At 44.0% G+C, this 19,882-nt stretch overlaps 1 protein-coding gene across 3 annotated transcripts in view; it reads right to left on the bottom strand.

Annotated features, from left to right (window-relative positions):
• ZNF516 (zinc finger protein 516) overlaps positions 1 to 18,054 on the bottom strand; it is a 101,599-nt gene extending 83,545 nt beyond the window's left edge. For 2 of the 3 annotated variants that reach the window (XM_053959650.1, XM_053959636.1), the window contains exon 1: positions 17,999 to 18,054. The gene's annotated coding sequence lies outside the window, so the exon portion shown is untranslated. Of the gene's footprint in view, positions 1 to 5,756; positions 5,833 to 17,998 lie in introns of those variants that run through there. The other variant, XM_053959644.1, reaches the window with a different exon arrangement.
• Between the last annotated feature and the right edge of the window lie 1,828 nt (positions 18,055 to 19,882).

The following is a 19,882-nucleotide window of genomic DNA, read 5'->3' as shown; positions in this document are numbered from 1 at the left end:
ACTCCATACCAAACCTTTCCTGTGAAGGAAGGGGTAAGGGGTACAGCAGGCTGAGGAACCCACTCAGGCCAGTATCTCTTGTTAACGTCACCTCTCCACAAACAGTAACAATGAAGGGTCATCTCTGTCCCCAGGTGCATATACTGATGTGGTTAAAATAATTAAGAAAAAAAAAATTCTTGGTTTACCCAAAACCTTTTATACTTGAAATACCATGTCATTGATCTGGATTGTTCTAAACTCAATGTTTCATATCAAAAATAATCATCTCCTCCCAAATATATCAAATGTTAATATACATTTTTGTTAGATTCATACAATTTTAATGAGGAAGAGTTAGGGTTTGTTTTTTTTCAAAGAAAACTAAGTAATTCTCACTGACTTTTTCACTTTGCAACCTTTCAACCACACACAAGAGAAGAGTTGTCTTTGCACTGACACCTGCAGTTACTCCCTCTAAGCACATATGCAAGCAGGCAGTGTCAAAACATGCTTCCTAAAGTGACGCCTGAGAGAAGTTTTTGGCCAGAAGACATCCATATAGGAGTTGCAACATGAAAACTTGCAGAGGGGAGCGGATATGTGCTACCCTGCTCAACCACCCCAGCTGTCACAACAGGGCATGTGGAGCAACTAGGCAACAGGATCTTACCTATACTATGTCAGCACTGCATTTATTAAGCCATTTTCCATTTATGTAAGTTGGTATTTTAGCCTTCCTAAACCTTCTTTCACATTCTCCTCACTGCTTAGAGAAAAATCTACAGGAACAACCTTTCCTGCCTGCTCCTTCTGTTTCTGAGTTTGCACCTGTGGCTCTGCCATCTTTCAGGTACCTGGGCAGAAGCATCAGCTGGGGCTGGAGCCCTCGACCTGCAGCAAGGGTATCCTGCACATTGATATTGCATCATATGCCCAACAAGGCTTTTTAATCATCCTGATGATGACAGCTTCCCTTAGGGTAAGTTCAATGGGCTGCCTCAGTCCTCTCCGATTGAGCATAAATCACAGCTGACTTGGGAAGAGTACTAAGCTCTTCAATGTCTTGAAAAACACAGCCAGTGGGGAGCTGTAAGGATGAAGACACTTTATAGATCTGAAAACTACATCTGAGCATCAAATGCTAAATCTAGTGCTCAGGGGCACTGTGGATCTCTGACACTTCCAGGAGGACACTGAATGCATAAACCTGTGCATGGATTACACGCATTACACTGATACATAAACACAGTGGTTTCATGCAGTAGACAAACTGTTTCTCCTGCCATTTAACATAAACTACCTGCTTTTATACCCTAGTTAGGAACACTTCAAAAAGCAGCACCGATAGCAAAGCAATTATTTGAGTTCCAAAATTAGGCAACAGTGAATCATTGTCTCTGAAACTAAACCCCACATTGTACAGACTGACCCACATGATCAAATCTTTGCAGTCAGTTCAATAGACTTCCAAGTGGCCACCAGCATCTGCCTACAGGGATCAGTTTGCCAGACCAAGGAGGAGTGTTAAATTACAAGCTTTGTAATCATGGCAAGCATGATGATTAAATAAGTAAATAAATAAAGATCAATTTCATTAATGGCAGCATGGCAGCCCCATGCAAAAACTTCAAAACCTCTTTTCATTTTGAGCTCACTCTAATATTAGTTAAAAAAATATCAAATCAACAGCATCTTTTAATGTTTAACAAAATAGCTACACTCATCCTTGGTTAAACTCTGCCACACTGGAAAAGAATCAGAGATTAATTTAATTGAATGAACTTGGCTTTTAACCTAGACAATAAAATTTACTAGTATAAAAGCTTAAATCCCAACTGGCAATATAAGAACGCCTTAGGGTACACTCTGCTTCTTGCCAATACCACATATCCACCTTTAAAGCTTTAAAATAAATCTCTGACTTTTGTTTCCACATGTATAGGCATATACTATGTTTATACTACAAAAAATAAATGCTGACTTGCAAGGGTTAATAATATAATGCTTGCTAATATATAACCTCAAAACTATAGCCAACTACAGATAACCTACTTCTTCAAAATTGGAAGTAGGAGAAGGAAAAAAAAAAATCAGCTCTTTACCAACACAAAACAAGCAGAAATACTGAATGACAACAGGATTCTGAAGTCACTCTACTGAACTGCATTATCTTTGGCATTAAGTTCATCATACACTTACTATTATTCTAGCAACCTTTTTTAACAATACTTAGCTGGGTGTCCTCTGTCATACTTGAAACAATCTCTGTTTCTAAAGCCATCATCATGACAATACTGCCTTCATTTTCCCATTAACCAGCAAGGCATGTACCATTTTCTGTTAACAGCTGACCTCTTGTTTAAACAAATACATTCAGAGCATGCAGGTCTATGTCCTATATAAACAGAGAACCAAATCGGCCCGGCCTACACCCCTGAACTCTCCATGTCAGTGGGTGGAGATGGCAAAGAGTTGAGGAGAATCCAGCCCACAGTGTCACTGCCATGAACACAAAATGTTCCACATCATTATGTGCAGCCAAGGAGGCACTTGTTATCTACAGGGATGCAGGTATTATGTTCGCCTGACTTTAAACACCGTCAACAACAGACACTAAACAATTCATTTTTTTTCAAATCCTGGACATGTAATACCAACACCTTTTTTTTTTTTTTTTTTTTTTTTCTTTGTGCATTTGCGTGTATATGCCCATGCCCAGGCAATGCCAAACTTAGGGTAACTGCATCACCCTCTGGGGCCAGGCTGGGCCACCATTGCTAACACTGGCAAACTCCTACTCACAAGAAAGTGCCTCTCAAGTCAGCGAGGCTCCTCCGATGAGTAACAAGTGCTCACTGATGTCAGTGAAGATTACCCAGCGAGGGCTTTGAAGTTGCTATTTTGTAGTGGGGTGTGTGTGTGTGCACACATGCACAGGAGCAGACATGACTCCCTAAAAGCCATGAATTCATCATCAACCTACAAGGCAGTATGGCTTACAGTCAGAAAGTGAGATAATGACCCTATGCCATGACCTCAAGGTAGAAATAAACTGGGTGTAGGCGGTACCTACCGATACCAGGATTAACATGACTCAGGGAATACAGGGCTGAAATAAAGTATTCAAGAGACACAAAACAGATGCCATAAGCACATCTCCTTTTGCCAGCCCAGTTCCCTGTCATCCTGCTCCACTTTCTATGCCACAGCGCATAATCAGCACACCTAATACCAAGCTGTTGTCTAACGTATGCTGACATAAATTTGAACTAGTATGACCAAAGTAACTGGAGAAACACCACTAAAATGCACAGTAACTGAGCAAGGTTTAGCCTCTGGGGTCAAGTTGATGCTATGTCCTAAAGTGATGGAATATGTATCATTTTCTGACCACTGCCTAGAAGAAATTACAATGCCATTTACATGTGCAGGGGATGTGGCACCACTTCACTTCCAGTTGCACTGCTCAGGAAATACATAAAAGTAAGCTTCGTATCTTGCATATTTACTATGCCATACAGCTCTTACTAATAGGCTGAATTACCAAAACCAGAAAGATGCTGCTGCTGCTTGCAAAAGGACAGTGTCTTTGCAATGAAAGAGAATTCCATACACAATACTCTTCTTCAGGGAAGAGAGCTGTACTCACATGATTATACCTATGCTATATATGGCATGCTAAATCTTTTCCTCCTTGGTCACAGATCTCTTATGTGACTTTTCCTTACTACCCCACTGTAATGGACACAAAGAGAGAGGGCTAATGAACCATCCTAATATTTTTCAGGTAGCTGACGGGTTAATTTCTGGAATGACCCAGGGATGCTGACATTGACCACATTTCTAGGCACCCATGGTGTGATACAGAACTAGAGCCCCATGATGCGGTTCTCCTGCAAGCCTACAGCAGGACCAGTTTCTGCACAGAAATCAGCTGAGTCTGGAGGAGAGCATAGAACATTTCTACCCCATCACCACACAGGCAGCCTTCAGTACCAGGAAGACTGTGGCCAAATTTTTGCCTTGCATTATACATACACATTCAAATGCCAGATGAGGACCAAGCACCAAAGTTGGCTTCCTCCCACTGTAGTAAAATGCACAGTAAATTCAATTCTAATAACTTATTATTGTGAAGAGGACTGTGATAATTAACAGACATTTATTAGCATTTAATTTGACAGCAGATAAGCTTTGGAGAACTTTAATGACCCTTTAAATGGATCCATACAACCACATGTACATAGAGGAGATACAATCAAGTCCTGGAACTTATTCTTACTGTGTGTTTGTACACATCCCAGAGGAGCAGCAACAGATCATCATTGCTACTGGGTGCCACCATATGACAACAGCTTATAATTATACCCTCTTGATAAATCATAATCTTCTGTAAGCCTAAACCGCTGACTTTGTGTCAGATAGAAACAGATGCCTGCTGTGTTCCCACGCACCTTTACCTGACCATCATATTGTGGTTTGATGTAGAGGATGATTGTTACCATAAGGAATTAATCACAGCTACAGAAGCCTGGAAAAGGGAACTGTTGCAAGTCCTTATTTTATCTCCTTTATAATGCTAAAAACATAAAGTTACTACTTTTTTTTTTTAAGAGAGCAGAAACATTATATGCAGTACATTCTTTGCAAAAGTCATCAGAGTTAAGGCTGTAGCAGTAAAAGTCACGTCTAGAAAATTTGCTTTCAGGACAGATTCATGACAGTATTCACAGAAAAGACAGAGGATGAACAACAGATTTCCCAAGTGCGTTTTCTTTGCATGGCTGTTTTTGCTGACATGCATCTTTCACAAACCCAGCTAGTCCTAACAAATTCTATTCATTAACAGCAATTTATTTAAGGAAGTTTGCTATCAGTGCTAAAAATTAATCAGACTTAGGTGGCTGTTTGCATTGTGCCTGACATCCTCCCAACCCTTCTGTGCCAACAGCCTGGTTTCTCAGCATAGCTCAGTCCTTCTCACGGGCCCCTTGCAACACCTGGATCACTCCTGTTTTCATTCTGAACACAAACCTGCTCCACTTCATATTCCTCCTCCAAAAACTCTCATGCTCAGCATGCCACATCCACCCACTCATCCCAAGTCTCTGCCACCTTCAAGTTTTGAGTGCTGACACCCGCTCAAGCTCAGAAGTGTGCAACAGCCAGGAAAAAGGGACTGCAGAGCAAAGTATGCCTGGGGGACAAGAGACAGGAAAGGAGTCTACAATAATCAGAGATCTGTGCAGTAGAACCAAGTCTTAAGTCCCTTCAAGAAACTACACAGAAGAAAAATTCAGTTACCTCACACACATGCAAACATATGTGCTCAGCCAAACCTCCTCTTCTTCTCTTTAACATCTCCTCTCTATAACCACCACCACTCTAATTTCTCCCAGGGCTCCTTGTGATGAAGCAAGACTACACGAGCTAAGCCCTACACAGAACACCAGGCATCTCCCATATCCTGCTCTTACACAGCCCTGCACACACTCCATCTCATTCTGGCGCTGCTGCAGGGTGGCAGAGACCACCCAGCAGACCAGTGCCATGGGAAATAAATCAAATCTCAGTCAGACCCCATTAACGCATCCCAGACAGCGACATCCAGCAACACTACAGGGGCATGATGACATGGGAAGCTCCGGCCACCACCTCAGCCTCACCACTCATGAAGAAAAGCATCACCAAAGGGCAATGATTCTTTTACTACCATAACGCAGATAACTACAGATTCCTGCCATGGTGATTTCTGATGAAAGACAGACACCCACCTTCAGAAACTCAGTGTTCCTAGGTACAGGAGAAAGTAGTTCTCCACCTTTAACAGTCTTCCTGGACACCCACAGCTCCTCCAAACACGTATTTCCTCCTCCTTATTTCTGTATGATCTTGTTACAGTCTTTTTTCCTTTACGGCTGTGTTCAGCTCAACACACCCTATTTTCTTCTCCTCCAGCTTTGCTGTGCCTGCTGCTTGCACCAGCTCTTCATCACTTCTGAGCAAAGAGACTGACACTGATGCCAGACGTGAAACGGCTGAGAGATCTTTACAAGTGAACCAGCTCATATTGGCATAGTCCGCTAATGCCCAACGCAAGGTGTAATTACCTCACTTGTGGGTGGAATTACACAAGGAGTAATTCTGGTTACCTGTTCTTTAATAAACTTCACAGAGCTGCTGTAAGATTCCACAAGAATTGAGTTATGCTAGGCAAAATCCATTAGACCCTAACAGCATGGGAGGAAGCAGGGAGGACTGTGTGAAGAGCATTTTTATTATGCATCTGCAAAATTATTTTCCTACATTCGCATACTGCTATACCTACATAGATATTTTCTTTTTAAAATAAGATTCAAGTTCAAAACTTCATTTTGCATATTAGAATGAGAAACTGAGATTTTAGCCCTTCAAATACTGTTATCTTTTTCAAAGTGTAAAATACAATGAATAAAGCAGAATAAACTGTGTGTTTAAGAAAACAAAAATCTGTCTCATGTCTAGCATCTTCTTAGCTGACAGACTCTCAACTCTCATCATCTTGTCCTTTTTCTTACATGTTGAAGAGAGTTTAGTTTAAGAGATAGTGTTCTTCTTCCACAGGGATCACAGATGACAGACTGTACCAAGTGATGAGGTTTTTCTCCTGTTCAGAGGAAGTACCAACTCAGAGGGCAGCATTCCCTATCCCACTGAGCCAACAGAACAGCTTTAGGCTCCCTACACATTCCAGAGTAACCTGCGCCAGTGTGCAAACTGAACTCAGGAGAAAATACATAAGCCAAAATTCAGACAGATTTCTTGACCTTGTCACTGCTCTTGGGATGCTCATCCTTCTTCAAGTCTATTATGCTCTCTCTCCCATCCTCCAGGAGCACAAAACTCACAGGAGAGCCACATTAAGCAGGTAACTATCTGTCTTCCTCTCCAGTGTGGTGATAGAAGTCTTGATCCTTGGATTTCAGTCTTAGAACCTGCAGGAAGCTTGGACAAGCTTTCTGCAAGGACAGAAGAAAACCTAGTTTTAGGTAAGGAATTAGCTTGATCTCTTACATCTCAAGGTCCCCATTTCCTTCCCTTTTGCTGGCCTGCCAGATCAGCCAGTCCCCAGAGGATTCTTTTTAAGCTTGTATCATCCACTCCTCTAACAAACCAAGTCAGCATTTCTCTTCTTGAACTTCTTGTTCTCTCCCTTATCTTGTGTCAGAGCCAAGGACACAAAAACAATTACAAGTCTCTCCACCAATCTTGTGCAGAGCTCCACATCTAGCTAAAAAGCTGCAGAAATGTTCACCTGCTATTTCACTGCATTTGACTTAGCAAGTATTGAAAAGCCAAATAAATGTCACTATGTTATCTCAAGCTGTACATCAGGACAAGGTAGCAAAGAGCATTAAAGTCACAGCATCTCCTGAACTACATAGCAGAAGGTAAGAGTGATATCTAAAGGGTTCCAACATGGGTGCCCAGCTTTTTATCCCCCAGAGGGGATGCCCTGGTTTGCAACTCTATCCCTAGCTCAGAGACCTATGTATGATCTGCAATAAACAAGTGGCAGTTAAAGGATTTTGCTATGCAGAGGTACACACAGTTTGTTTGCAAGTTAGAACAGGACACACAAAAGCCATCAGTCTGTTGCACAGACTGCACGTCATAAACATTGTTGTGAGTAAGAAAAGCCCTGCGTTCTGCACTGAAACAGAAGACACAACAGCAGGCAATTCAGCACCAGGCATTTGAAATTTTTTTAGTGGCCCGCATGAATTTCACAGATTACTGTTTTGTATCATTTTGCAGACTTTTAACAAGCCAAACTACTCCTTTACAATACCCAGGCTCCTTAGACATCTACTTCAGAATATAAAAATCTGAGGGGAAAGGCTGCCCACAATCTAGAAACCACTTTTGAGCTCCAGACACCCTCCTTCTAAGTGCATGAAACTCTGAATCAAAATATTAGCAATCCTCGCCTTTTGCACTGCTTACTTTTGTGATGGTAACCTATAATCCCTAATCAACCTAGAAAATAAATGACTGATAAACCAATCTGCTTGTAACCCCATTAACAGATTCTGGCTTCAGTATCAACAGGGTAATTTGCTGAGACTATTTTTAATCCCAACTGCTAAACCATTAATCCCACAATTTCAACATAATATTTCCACCACCCCCCAAATTTACTCAAGGTTACCAACAATTTTGCAACTCATTAAAAAGCAGATAAATAAATAAATAACATTTGCAAATATACACCTCCTGGCATGGGAGAACTGACAGACTCCGATTACTTGGTTGATCCCGTTAAAGCCATTACTTTCTAATTGGAAAGAGTCATTCAGAAGCAAAGCTGTGTGTCTGGCATGTCACTTGACACCTGGTATGTACCACTCATGATAAAATGAACTCTCCAATATGCTTGCCACAATGAAAAGAAGTGGGTTATTTCATCATACCACTGATAGTCACAGCTCTCTACTAAAATCTGTTCTAATTTAATGGGACCAAGGTTATCAACATAAATTGTCATGTTTTCTCTAACTGGCATTAAAATATTCTCCAACTATCATTATTAATGTCAATATAATTATGCATTGAAGATCACAGCATTCATTATTGAGGCAAAATTTATCTGGAGGGAAAGAAAAAAAGAGAAAAACAGAGCAAATCTAATTAAAGTAAGTATTTATAGATTTCATACAGCTTTTCTCTTTAGTGATGAAAACATTTCTTTAGAAAAGGTCTTAAAATAAGGATTCACAGAGCCATCAAAAACAGCACCAAGAAAGCATTGTGTTAATCAGCTAAAGGTACAGTTATACACAGGACGTTGCAAAGGGACTGCTGTGATAATACACGAGCCTGGTAGTTTATCCAAGGATGTATCAACATGCTAGTACAACAATCTGGAAGACAGACCCTTGGTTTCACGTAAGCAGCTACACACAGGAGGAAAAGCTATATTTAGTGTTGGAAGGGTGGTGTTTAATGCTCCTTTCAACTTCTATAAATGATAACGTCAGCTATTCCTAATTGGTATACTTTAGTATTCAAACACCACATTGAAATTAGAAGCTTAGCAGTTTTTCAGTACACTTACAGACTCTTCACACAAACACATGAATAACCTTGTTGAAATATTTTCGAGTCCCAAGGTTAAAAGAAATTACTTTAAGAGACAGATGGTGAGCAACTGGTACCTCAGTGAGGAGTGCCACCGACTTTTGAAAGTTCTCACGCAATGCACTGTATGGGGCTAACTCATATTTACTGCACACTCTGGGACTTTGTCTCAGCTCCTGAAACCCTGAAGACATGCATAGATAGGATGGCAGAGGGGAAAGAAAGCCTAAAAATACAACTCCCAGGGAAATCCAAATCCAAAGGGAAAATAAGGTATCTTATTTCCCTAAATGCATAGTTTAAGTCAGTCCTTAAGTTGCCTGATTCATAGTTTTATCATACTTGTGGCTGCCAATGCTGCTACCAGCTCACCAATGCAGGTGCCTCACAGTCTACCACAAAGGAAGCCAGAATGCATCCATTAAAATAGGCAACTAAGCAACCTCTGTGTAAAGACTGGTGGACGAAGGGGGGGAGACAAAGACTTTGCAAGCACATACTCAACCATCAAAAGAGGAGCTCTAGTTTCAGCCAGCAGAGACTGTAACACCTCGCCCTGCAATCCTTTATAACACGCCGTGTCACTGGCTATTGTTCATAACTCTTCCCGCAAACCATTTCAACATTCAGAGAATGACTATTTCTTAAGGAAATTATTTCTTAAAGGAAAAATATTGCTTACTCATGAACCTGGTATCATTTTAACAGTGAGGCAAAACTGCTACAGATAATTACATTGCACAATCCTAAATGCATCTTTTGTTGTACTAGATTTCAGAAAAAGAACATTCTGAAACACTGAAATAAATCAGAGAATAAATGTGACTTGTTGTCAGCTAATACAATAAGGGTTAAATGCTACCATATGGTGAGTGCGCACACGTTACCCTTTTAAAAACAAAGAACATGGCTAATTTAATTCCCAAATCTATTTTTATATAAGTAAACGTGACCATTTTAAAATTAGGCTACAATTCTGACTAGAACACCTCAATTTCCACCAGCTTCTCTTCCTCTTTCTTTACTGAAAACTAACACCACTTTCCTGCTCACCATCTTTTTAAAAAAGACAAGGAAAAATTACTATTCAGTCAGCTTTATCCCCATAACAAGCCAACACAAGCATTTCTATGCAGTGTAAAAATAGTGACGAGCCAACTCACCGTTCTTCCTTTATTATACCTGCCGGAAAAGCAAAGCATGCGTGTGTGTGTGTCTGTGTGTGTGTGCAGTACATTAAAACTCACTGACACATGATCCGGTTTTCAGCAAACACTCACAACAGGACCTGCCCGACAGACACAGCTCTCGTTTTCTCTGCACCCCCCAGCATGTACTGAGACATACAGTTTCAGTACACTCCCAGCCAAAAGAGAACAAGAACAAAAAAAAAAAAAAAAAAAAAAAAAAAAAAAAAAAAAAAAAAAAGAACCAAAGGAAACACGTATAAAATACACACAGGATAGCTGAAGTGGATGCTGTTGGTTTGAAAATTGTCTGTCTAGCCGCTGTGCTATTTGTTTTTATCATTATACTATAAATGAAACATGTCAGGAGTCTAAAAATAGCTGCAAATTGTAATTACATATGCTTTGTAGTTTTTATTTTACTTTGAAAAGAAGATTAAACGCTAGATCATTTTAGAAACCAGCCTTAAAGATTTAGGGAGCCACAAAATTCTTCTACTTTTCAATTTGAAGTACACTGCTGGAAAGCATTTCCTTTGGGACATAAATACAACAGCCCCAACATGGAGAAACAAGCTCCCAACACCACACAGTAAGATGGCAAGAAAGAAAAAGGAGAAGAGTAGACAAAGAAAAAACTAATTTCTTAGAGATTCTAAGAGTGTCCTGATTACGGATGTAATACTATAAGCTTTAATTAGGTGCTAAGTGCTGTGTGCTAAATTCATCCCCACATCCAGTGCTGTAAATTCAGTGCCACCCTACTAAAGTTACCTTGGGTTTACCACAACAGTACAACAGTAATGCCAGGCCTACAGCTTCTGCAACAGCCCATAATGAAATGTGGATTTTGTTGAACAAGCGTTAAGCAACACAATATCCTGCTGATAAAAATTTAATTCTTTTCCATAAGCACTCACTTAAATGAAAGGTTAGCAAAAATGAATTTTAAGTAGTCCTCAGAATGCAAGCAGTCTTGAATCCACAGAAAGAACCTCTGTTCTTCCATGACTTGAAACAGTTTATAGACCAGTCTTCAGCAGCCCCTGTCGCAGTGTCCCTGCCATGGACACCATGAGCAGTGTTAGCTCACAAGTTGAGAGTGGTAAATAAACAACTTATCTTACAGCAGATGTGTGCTATTGCTATGAGACCTACTAGAACTTACTAGGTAATAAATAGTTTGGTAGCAACTTGAGAGATGCAAGTTCTGTCCATCCACGCGCGAATTTAATCTCGGAACACACGCTTAATGCTCCATGTTCCTTTGCACAAGCACTGTTGCCATAATGCAGTTTCAGGAATGCAAGGAGAAACTGCTAACACCAAGTGTGTAACAATGCTGATGGGCCTCTCCAAGTAATCAAGATGTAAACAACATCAAAAAATGAACAACCAGCTTTGAGTAATCATCACACCAAAAAAAGAGAGCTCGCTGGCTTCAAATAGCAAAGCAGGTTCAGCAGATCAAGAGACTAAACATTTGCTGACTAACAGTTAGGTAATGAAAGTAAACATTTGTAATGAAGTCATCATCCTAATGAAAGCCTAAGTGGCAGTGTTAACTACCTGGACCATAATCCACTCGCAAGTTTTAATGTGGGCTCACTAACATAATATTTACTAGAATCGTTCCTGCTGGAAAAGGCGAGGAAGTTCCCACTTACTTTTAACATAGAAGTGACAACCAAGAAATACTGCTATCTGTTAAGTCGTCCTAACTCCTGAGTACTGTACAGAATTTCTGTGCAGTTACAGTGGGTAACTGAAAAACAGAATTTTGCCTTCAGTGTCTGAGTCAGAACAGCTTTATCCTAGCACTGAAGTGTATAAATATTTGCAGCATGTGAGATGTCTGCTTTGAAAAAGCAACATTGCTCCAAGTTTCAAATATTTATTTTGTAGATATCTAATCAAATAAATGTGACTGTTTTTTCCTGGGTTTTTTTGTGTTTTTTTTTTTTTTTTTTACCACTCTGATTAGGTATCAGGATTAAGCTTATTGCTAGAGGGAAAAAAATGACCAAAATAAGTTTTAGTTGATTAACTGCCAATATAATTAAGGATTTCAGATACGCATATAAACTGTAGTTACTCCCAGAATCACCCTCATGCAACTCCCAATAGTCAACGGGAGTGGAAAGGTGCTCATTATGGGTCAGCAGTGGATTCACAAGCAACAAGTCAATTTTTAGGATGGTTGTACATGTTCTTACCCAACTAAAGAACATCACATGGTTGTAAAAAACAGCAGTAAGTCCATTTCTCCTTTCTGTGCAGAAATCCAATGCCCATTCAGTCTTAAAAGGTATGGATGTACAAATTCATACTTGCAACTCAAAAACTTAAACAGGCACTTTTCTTGAAATTTGCAAGCTTGGACAAGTTGCTTCCTGCAAAATGCAATCACTTTGCATTTCAGCTTTCTATTTTGATGACTTCAAGAAACAGCATAGTCAAACCCAGATTTCCAGTTTAAGCACATATAGAGATGTCATCACTGGTCTCTTCGAAAGCTTATGCACTGGATCATTCTGCATACTGCATGTAATCCCAGAGAAGTCCTGGAAGTTCTTGGCACGAACTGAAGCCTTTGCAGAAGTTAGGCCTTTCAAAGCTGACAGGTTTTGGATCTTATTAAATATAGGTACCCTTCATTAGATGGGACCTCAGCACAGAAGTCATCAGATCTTAATCACAGAGAACTATAGCTAGGTGACTATAGATAACTGTAAATATAGGTAACTATAGACAGGTAATACTTATTGGCAATTATAACTATATATATATATATATATATATATATATATATAAGACAACAGTTATAAGTAACTAAAGGTAACTGTTGAAGTCACCAGCACACAAAGACCTTAGCAAAAAAAATCCCAATAAACAGACTGCCCAAAGTTCTCAGAAGTTGGTGAGTTCACCATCTCTATGAGGATACTCTTCTAGGCTGCCCCCTCTGGTGTAAGCACCCACAGCAGGGTGCATTTTAAAGGTTATGCTTTTTTCAGTCAACTGAAGCCAACAGCCCAGCTTCTGAAGGTGATCTGTAAGATGTTAAGACAGAAACATCCTTCTTTGCTAAAATGACAATCAATTCAACAGGCAGAGATTCAGAACAATGGCACAATCATTTCCAACCCCTTCAATGAACGCATCTGTACTGATAATTGCTATTATTAAATCTTGGTGACAGCATGATACTATGATCAATTATAAAATCATACAATGAACCTATTTTTTTAAAGTAAATACATTAGTCATTGCCACAGGAAAACTTTAATCTACAAAATGTTGCTCCATTCTAGGCAGATAGAGTTATTGAGGACACCTGCAAGTAACAGTAGGTAGATTTCATCCTAGTGATGTAAACTCTTTTCTATTATGCACAGAGAAATAGTCGTTCACATTCATGGAGGGACTAAAACATAGTTTGTCTGGTACAGGAGTTTAGAAAGTCGTGCTAAGCTTAGGTAGGTGCTGTGCTAACAAAGACCACTCCTCTCTTTAAACATGTTTTAGATCATCCCTTAGGACCATGTCATTCTCCCCGATGCTTTATTTTTTCTCTCCTTTCTGTAAGCACTATCTTTGCATATTAATCTAAGAGTTTAGAGGAACGGCTATAATGCCCTATTGTTCAGACAGACTCCACAATACTTATCACTAACTAGGTGTCACTTCACCACCACTCAGTTTTATAGGAACTAAATGCTTGAAAACAAACCCCAGGCAAGAATTTCTAGAGATAGCTAAAAATCACTTTACACCAGGAGCTCGTAAAGGTGTGCTTGTGCCAGTAACACAGAGCCCCACGCAAATGACTTTATTATACAGAGTTCACTCAAGATGGCTATGGCAGCTGCTCTTGTGAAACTGAAGATGTCTCCTGGAATAGCCGCACCTTGATACTAACTACACCACAGGCGCTCCTATGCATCTTCAGCTTCCCGTTTCAACAGGGGAAAGCTCCAAAGACCACTGTATCCACCCTGGTGGGACAAAGCTGGGGTGCACAGAATAGCAGATGACCAGGCTGATGATGGTGGGTTTGCTGTGACAGAAGTGAAGGACACTTTGGCAGAGAAACAAAGCAACAACATTCACTGACAGACAACTCCTCCATCCAGCTGCCACGGACAAACTACTGGAACAAAACTACCAACATACTCCCCACCGAGATGAAACTTTTGCTCTCATCACCAACACCCCTCCCTAGCACTGCTCCCCCCTAAAACAGCCAACATCTCTTACAATGCTGTTATTTTTGGCCCGCTGGCAGCAGCCAGCCTGGGGGGTAAGCACATGCAGGCCTCACTTAGAGAAGCCCAACATGCACTACTTCCCACACTTGCCCACGGGACACAGCCACAAACACGAGGGCAGGAGCACACACACACACACACCTGAAGCATGTGATGAAGCATTCCCCCACCCCGCAGCCATGTGAGCTTCATTCTGCCGTGCATACACATCCCCAGTAGGACCTACAGGCACACACATCTGGCTCCCATGCAGCAATGCAACATACCCCATCCCTGCCCTGCATCTGTGCACACACACTCCTATCCACCTGCCGCAGCACCCTCCTGGCCCTGCATGCACCTGCCCGGCATGCAGCACCCAGCTCCCCAGCATGTACGTGTACACACTCCCGCCAGCCCCATCCACGCATCCCTCGCAGGGCTGACAGGGGACAGCTTAAGGTCACTGCCCCGCCACAGGGTCAGCATCCTCCTGCTTGGTCCAGGATACACAAGGCCTTAAAACACCGCTGGAAAGCAATGGTCAAAAATCAGGACACACAGCACATCTCACAAAATAAAACTCTCGGCTATCATCCCACCCACACACCATGCCCGGGGATGGAGGCACAAGGGAAATCTGATGAAGATTTTGAAAAAGATTCCCCCTCCCAAATCAAAATCAACCCATATTATGCCACTCAGCTTTTGCTTAAAATTACACCTTTTTTTTTTTGGGGGGGGGGGGGGTTGGTGGGGGGAGAAGCCAACGAATACACGGTTGCCAAGTCGAGTTAATGAAAAACCCTTTGGCTGTTAACTCATTTAGTGCAGCAAGCATGAAATAAAGTCCGTGGCATGGGGCCAAAGCGCAGCGGCCCTTCGCCGGGCGGGCTTCTGGGACCTCTCCCCGGCCGCCGAGGAGCCGGCCCTGAGCACGGCGCCCAGCCACCAGTTCTGGGGAGAGACTCTCCAGAAACCGGCGAATCCGCCTCAAAAATAATAAAAATGTTAAAAGAAACCCCACAAAAATCAAAATACCGATGGCCCCGCCAGGCCCGACGAGCTTTTCCACTTTTGCACCCACTTCCAAAAAAAAGCCGGATCCCAGGGCTGTGGGGGGAACGGCGAGGGGACTGCAGAAACGAGGCCGGGCCGGGGGTGCGCTTAGGGCAGGGCAGGGCAGGGCAGGGTAGCAGGAAGGCGGCAGCACGACGACGCCCCGTCCCACCTCACCGCGCCCCGACACCCCGGGGCCGAGCGGGGCCGGGCCGGGCGGCGGCGGGGGGCGGGCCCGCGGGCTAGGGCCGCCCCGGCAAGGCGGGGCCGACGGCGGGCGGGGGCTCGGCTCGGCGTCCGTCCGGCCCCATTCCCCCACCCCCCCTCACCGCGGCACCCCCCGCGTCCCTCCCCGCCGAGGAAACTTCTCTGAGCGCTGGGAGATTTCGGCTCCCCAGCCGGAGAAGACGCTGGGTGCGAGCGGGGGAGCAGCGACGAGCGCCCAGCGATGGGGAGCGAGGGGAGGAGGAAGAGGAGGAGGCGGCGAGAGAGTTGCGCCTCTCCCCAAAAAGGGACTTTGAGCCCGCACCGCTCTCCGGCGGACCGCGAATTACATATTTTTGTCACAGGTCGGATCCTAACGCACGTCGACACAGCGTCTAATTTATGAACTCATCAGCCTAATTTCATTATTTAATCATGCGCCCAGCAATCGTGTTTCCTTAAGAAAGGACTGACCTATTTTTGGCTGGAGATAAACGATCATGTTAACAGATGTTAATCTTGTAATCTGTTTTTCCTGTAAGCACTTCGCATACCCGCGTTTCAGACATTAAAAAAGAAATTTTAAAATCTTGCCCAAACGACTTGACGTCATGATTCAGTTCTTATTTTTAGAAAAAAAAAAATAAATCTCGCAGTGGTTTCAAAGACATTAAATCTTTTTCACTTTATAAATGCTGATTTGTTCTGCCTCAACTCCCACAGGCTTTTATTTGCATTTCAAATTCCACAGGTTACACCAGTCGCCTTTTCAGAAAATGTACACCCAACAATAAGGCAGCAAATGCGGGAGGGGGGGGGGGAGGGGAACCCTGCATCTGGATTAAATAAAGAACAGAATTAATGTTTCGAAAATAGTCCGAGCAAAATTATATTTGCACGTCCAGTAACCGAGCGCCTCCGTATCTATACAGGGGTAATGTAAAGGATAAGCTGTGGGCACACACAATGTGCATTCCCCAGAAGATCCCTGTCTGCTGATGGGAGCTTATTAACGCTCCTAATAAATGGTGCTGACTCCAAACCGACACTTTTCGGCTTAAAACACAGGGTTTGTCTCCAGCAGCTAATTGCAGAGGTTAGCTGGTTTGAGGGGAAAAACAACGGCCGGCTGTCATGCTCCACACGCCTCCCCACACGTAGTGCCAGTTTTAGCACCCCACCTTCTTTCCCTCATAGCAAAGTTTACCCATCCAAACTTTCCTCAACTTGCCCAAGTGCTTAATTCGCATTAGGATCGCGACTCGGCGCTATGCTAATGATCACCGAAGATAGTAATGGGGGGAGGGAGGGAGGGACGAGGAGGAGGAAAGCTTTTATAGCACAAAATGTCTGGAACTGCATTATTTCTATTCTTCTTTTCTCTCCCTCTCTCCCTATCTCTCTCCCCTTCCTTCCCTCCTCTCGACCCCCCCCCCCTTTTTTTTTTAACATGTACATTAAACTCCCTGCCTCCCTCCCCCCACCCCACCCGCATCAAACGGGCTATTTTTCCTCTTCTGGAAATAATCGCTACGGAGACATTGTCCTCCGAGTCCTCCTCGCTGTCTATATGTGAATAATTGTTTTCTCTGCCCGCCCACCCCCAACTTCCTTTGATAAACTGTGTACTTCTCTAACGGGGATCACGCAGCGACCGACTCGCCACGGAACCGAGAGCGACTCGCAAACAAGGGGGGGACACACACGGACACAGCCCCACATCGGGCATTTCACGCACAAGCTGGATCAATATCGGCGGGGGTGGGGGGAGAAAGGGGGGAAACAAACCACTGTTAATAATTGAAGTGGCTACTCGGGGCTCGACGACCCATCACCCACCTTCTTCAGCCGAAGCTTTTTACTTTAAAGTGCGGCAATTTGTTCTTTGTCTCTTAATGGATTAATATCGCAATCCGCCTCCCCTCAACGCCCCTGACGGAGCGTACAAAGCCAAAAGGCTGCCGGAGCCCGCAGGGCTCCCCCACCCCCCGGCACCACCACTGCAGCAAACCCGACCTCCTCGCGGAACAGCGCAAAGTTACCATTTTGGAGCTGCTCCGATGACCGGGGGGACAGTCCCCGTACCCGGGGGGAGGCGCGAAGTTGAGGTTTTTTTTTTTTTTTTTCCCCCTCCAAGGGGCACAGCCCGAGGACCCCCCGCCCCCCGGGCCATTCCCCCGCCCCGCCGCCCCTCACCTCCTGCGCGGCCGGCGGCGGCAGCGTTCGGGGAAGGGCGCGCCGAGCCGCTCTGAAGGTGAAACCACGCGCCGCATGCGAGCGGCGCCGCGCTGCACATGATCCGCCGAGCGGCTCCACTGGCGCGGGCGGGGGCGGCCCCGCCGGCCCCCGCCGCGCCCCGCGCCCGCGCACCGCCCCCGCCGCGCCCGCGCCCCGCCCGCCCCGCCGCCGCCGCCGCCGCCGCCGCGCGTCCCCCGGCGGCCGCGCTGCTGCGGCCGGTGCCGAGCCCGCACCTACACGCCGGGGACCATTGTCTGCGCGGGGCAAAGTTGGGGCGCGGGTGCCGCCGCGCCCGGCGCTGCGGGAGAGCGGGGGGGAGGAAGGCGGTGCCGCGTTGTGCGGGCGCGGAGTGGCACTTCTGCCCACCGCCGCCCGGTTCCCACGTACCTCCTCCGCTGCGAAAGGTGCGTGCTGGAGTTGCCCCAGATGCATTTCTATGAGAAACTTTTATTTTTTTCTTTTTATTCTTTTTTGTTGTTGTTGTTGTTTTGGGCGAATTCCACTGGTAAAATATTTATGGATCTATTGAAATGCGCAGAAACAACAACATTAAAGTCCTCAATCAAGATCAAAGAGGAATACTGTTCAACAGCCACGCTGGGGAAGTTGAAAGACCTCCGAACAAATCAATCTGCCATATGGCTTTAGAAAGGAAGAAAAAAAAAAAAAAAGCAACCAAAAATGCCTCCTGCCCCCCCCACCCCCCATGGCTGAAAAGTTCAATTCTTATTTTCCTGCCTGTTTGCGAAGCCCGGTTTAATCACGCCAAATCTGTGTGTGCCACAGGCGAGGGGAGTGTGTTTAGTCTATGGCTGGGAAGCCTAATTTAACGCTCGGTACTAGACATCAAGGGTGTGGATGGAGCCTTTTTTTTTTTTTTTTTTTTTTTTTTTTCTTTCATTGTCTCATAATGTGCAGTGACGTACAATTGACACGGAGCGCTTCTTTTGACGGAGGGACGGTGTTATCTTGACGCCCCGGGCCGGCAGAACCCCATCGTCCCCGGGCACCCCGGCCCTGAGCTCCCCGCCGGAGTCGTCCCCCCCCTACTCCCGGCTCTTCCTGGGTGCACCGGCCCCGCTCCGCCCTCCCTCCGTCTTGCACTTGGGACGCGAACTGCTCCGGCAATGAGAAGAAAACAAAACTGGGGCGGGGGGAGGCTTTAAATCCTGCCCTTTCCAGTGCTTATTACAAGAACACTCGGAATAAAGGGACGGGGTGGGGGTAGGGGGCAGTGAGCGAGAGGGGAAAGTTGGTAATGAAGGATACACGAATCATAAAATGTAAGCTATGTGTGATTAATGATCTGCACTAATTTGTATAGCAGGCGTGTTAAAGGTCATTGACAATTGTTGCTGCTTTCAGCATGAATGGCTGAGTGGGATGTATTTGGGACAATCAAATATAATTCTAATTTACAGGAAAAAAAATAACTAGACGTGCATAGCAGCTGGTCAAAATATAGAGAGGACACACTTTAAAAAAGGCACGTTGCCTATTCTTCAAAAGCAGCTTCATTACATTAATATGGTGTCTTTAAGTGCCTCAATAGTAAATAATGCATCTGGAATGTCTGGATTTTGTCCCTTATGCATCAGCATCTTTCCTGCACACTTTTTCAATTGCTGGCCAAATTTGGTTCCCACTTACTCCAGAAGTGCATAATTTTGTGGGAATTCTGAGTTCACTGGTGCCATATTTACCTGTGAATGGACCAGGGCAGATGTCACCTCTCTGAGCCTGAAGAATCCACCCCAGGCACACGCCTATCACACAAGCGTGTAGATTCTCTAATCACAGTTTATATAGTACTTTAGCATTTCTTTACACAAAGAGTAAGAA

The sequence above is a fragment of the Vidua chalybeata genome, chromosome 1 (genome assembly GCF_026979565.1).
Source record: "Vidua chalybeata isolate OUT-0048 chromosome 1, bVidCha1 merged haplotype, whole genome shotgun sequence".
NCBI lineage: Eukaryota > Metazoa > Chordata > Aves > Passeriformes > Viduidae > Vidua > Vidua chalybeata.
The sequence above is the reverse complement of the archived record's forward strand: the minus strand, read 5'-3'. Positions and strand labels throughout refer to the sequence as shown.